We start from the raw sequence: 3670 nt of genomic DNA on the forward strand, positions 1-3670 counted from the left end.
CTCCTTGTGCAGAGAGTTTGCTGTTAACCTACTTGAGAACTTTCCATGCTAAACAGTTCCTGCCCCACAGAAATCTCTTATTGAGTGCTATGTGCCATATCAAGGGATTCTCACTTGCTTTGGATTTGTTGCTTTGAAGGGAAGTTATAGGGAACACGAGTGGGTAGGGAAGGAACAGTTGCTTCAAGATGGTTATTCTTGGTATTTTGATTTTAAAATTCTTATTTCTTTAAAAGGTTTTTTGATGGGCTTTAATAATCTAGAAAAGAAAATGAACAAACACCCCATCTCTGTAAAGTGAGAACCAGAAAGACAGAGTAGTGGATTTAGAATTGTCTTTCTTCCGGTCTGCTCTTTTGAGCCATAGTTTTTTATGTTTTAAGCAAGACTGAGAGTCATTAATCACTTTGGGAGTACATTTATTTATTGTTTATAGATATTGAACAGCCTTTTGGTGAGGGGCATAGAATAGCAAAATAAAGTCTGTCTTTGCTTTAAACAGATGCATTTCTGTCTGTATTCCCCATCTATTCCCTGCCATTCCCTATTATTCCATCTGTTTCCCATCATTGCCTTCTTTTCCCCATAATTTCTACTCTCTAATTTCCCCATCATTCCTGTCTATTCCCAATATATTCCCTATCATTCTTCTCCCATCATTTCCTTCTATTCCTATGTATTCTCCATCGTTGCCTACCATTTCATCTGTAGCAAGAATGTGCACACAGCCACATGGGTACTGTTAGCAGGTGAACTTTTAAGCCTATTAAATGTTGATGCTTACATCAAAGCATGGGGAGAAACATGTGAGGACCCTGCTTACTTCTCTGTCTTCAATTCTGCATGGCTGGGAGATGGAGTGTGACAGGACTTTTCTGGTTGTTGCTCAGAAATCAGCCGCTCAAGTCTGCCTGTAGTGCACCCCTACCCCTTGGGAGTTCTACTAAACTCACTTGCAACCTGGAAATCCATATTGCTCCTGATGTTAGTGCTGACAAGTTGGTTGATCTTTGACTGCGTGATTTGATGGCAAAAGGTTATATCTGGTTTGGTAATGTCCATTTCTACATCTAGATTGTTGTTCTGACTGTCTAGACCATCTCCCGGCATGTTGGGCAGGTAATGATGAATGAAAGCAGCAGGTTTATTGGCCTTGCACAAACCTTAAGTTTACCTCTTTCTAGAATGGATGCCAGTGATGCTCCATCATCTTTCAAACACAGAGAAGTTGTAGATCAGTGGTGTCATTAATGTACTTACTGATTTTATTACACAGCTTCCTTACGTTAGTGGTATGTTTGTGTTCCCTAGTACCCCATGGTGTTAGTCTGAGGCACCCTCAATTCCTCTGTTTAGCTCCCAAGGCGATGAGGTATTGAGGCAAGCAGATGAGGTTCCACGGCTGATTGTCCAGAGAAGGGAACCCATAAGACTGTGGAAATCTATGTCTACACTTTGCCGTACGATGCTACATGAAGACTATCATGTTAGGGACAAAGTAGCCGCTGCAGTCAAACAAGACATGCTATTTGAGGCCAGAGCCTTTCCAAGCCTGGATTATCTTCCTGAAGCTGGACTTTAGCCTCTGGAGCAGGGCAATCTGTATTGCCTTGACTCCCATTAGAAGCTCATGTTTCTTCTAGCTCTCCCCTGGGGCACAAAACAGGCCATGAGAAGAGACCCTTTTCACTGGGTCTGAAAGCCCCATCCTGCACAAGCTCAGGTGACACCACTCCACCCAAGCAGCTCAGCAGTGGTCAGAAGCCTGCTTTGAACTCAGTTGCCGAGGAAGGCATGGGGAGAAGAAACCTCCATGCATACACTCTTCAGGCTAACCTCACAGTCCCTCCTGCACTACTGCAGTTGCAATTCTCGACTCCTTCCCTCTCCGGGGCAAAGGAGCAGGAAAGAGAGGGAGTTTCCCTAAACCACAAAGAATGTGGCTCCAACAGAAGAATTACATAATGACTCTTTAAGCTGCCCTCAGAGCAGGGACTGAAATACATTCCCTGTCTCTGAGCTGTCCTTTTCCTGACCCTCCCAAGCTCACACATTGCTCAGTGCAGATATCACACCTTGCCAAGGAAAGATGCACAATTTGGAGATTTGTTTTCCTTCAGCACAAGAACACTTTGGCAGCACAGCTGGCAGTTGCTGGTTCATGTTGTGGTGGACTGGCTCTCCAGCCTTAAGAAGTAAAAAGTTCAGGTTTATGTACAGAAAGAAAGCAAGGAAATACAGTAGGCCTAGTGCAGGCCAGGTATTCATGGAGCTGCTTTGACTAGCGTTTCAATGGTCTCTGTGATATGACACAGGCAGTCCTGCCCAAGCCAATGACAAGTTCCCAGTGCAACTAATCAGCCGGGGGCTGAGTCAAGTGGGAACTGAGTCAGGCAGGACCTGAGAGGGAGTGAATAGGTATCAACCCCTCAGGGCAAGGGGTCTTGGTGTCTATACTCTGAAAGGGTAGGACAGACTTGCCAGTCCAAAAGCAGAGAGCCGAACATTGGACAAATCCTTTTGTCTTCAGCCACCTATGTCCAATGCGGAAATCCTATTCTGAGTGATCAGCAACTCCCCCTTGAATTAAGGACTGCCTTACCAAGGCCACAGACTGAAAAGCCTGCTGCTGTCCCTCCCACAAGAGATGCCAGGAGAAGTCCCTCTAGGTGCTGCTGGAAGTGGAAGGAGAGAGGGACACCCCATTGCAGCATGTAGCTCTTTACTCACTTGAGCCTCCTCCTCACGATTCCTCTATCTACTGATCTCTCTTGTCTGTCCCTGTGTGACCTTCTCCACCAGAGACGTCGCTGCTGTGAACAATGCCTGCATTTTCCTAGGAGAAATGTGCCTACAAAAGCAGGGAGAAACCCTCTCGCATGCTGTGGTTGAAACCTTCCTGCCTCTCACCTTCCCCAGGCCCTGCACACAGAGTCTCACTGGTGCCCACAGCACTCTTCAACTCAGGATGAGCTTTAGGCATTTGCTTTGGGCTGCAGAAAGGCACCCAGAGTTGGGAGCTCCTGACCCCAGGTCTCCCCATGGCTTGACAGCTCAGAGGATAGCCATGGCTCAGGGATTTGGATCCTTGACCCTGCAGATGAGTCAGTGCTGCTCAGCTGCCCCTGGCACACTCACCTTTTTGGAGGTATCTCCAGTGAGTTGTCACCCTCCTCCTCCGAGGATGATTCTCCACCCTCTTTCCAGTTCCCCATCATTCTCTCTATGAGATCTGGGCTGGTCACCTTCCTCCTCATGGTGCCAGGAGGGATTTGAGTGGTGCCCCAATAAGCAGTGGGTTTCTACAAAGGAAGGGAGAATCTCAGACAAGCATGCTGCAAAGAGACGGGGCTGTTTGCCAGCATGCAGATCCCAGAGGTGACTTCTGGCCAGGATACTGTGGCAGCAGAGGAGGAACCAGAAGAAGGACCTCAACATGCCCCAGGAGTTGGATGCTGGAGTCTGATCAGGGTTTCACTGCATCGCCCAGTTGCCCCCCCCCACCCCCCTTTCTCATGAGACTGCTGTCCCCCTTCCTGCCATTTTGCAGTAGCAATTCCATGAAATAACCTGAAATAACCTAATAACCTGAAATCTCAAGCTCCTCTGTAGGAGAGAGATGCTTTTTTCCTGTCTATTTTAAAATGCTACCAGTACCCTGGCCCTCTGT

The sequence above is a fragment of the Apteryx mantelli genome, chromosome 21, assembly GCF_036417845.1.
Source record: "Apteryx mantelli isolate bAptMan1 chromosome 21, bAptMan1.hap1, whole genome shotgun sequence".
Lineage (NCBI taxonomy): Eukaryota > Metazoa > Chordata > Aves > Apterygiformes > Apterygidae > Apteryx > Apteryx mantelli.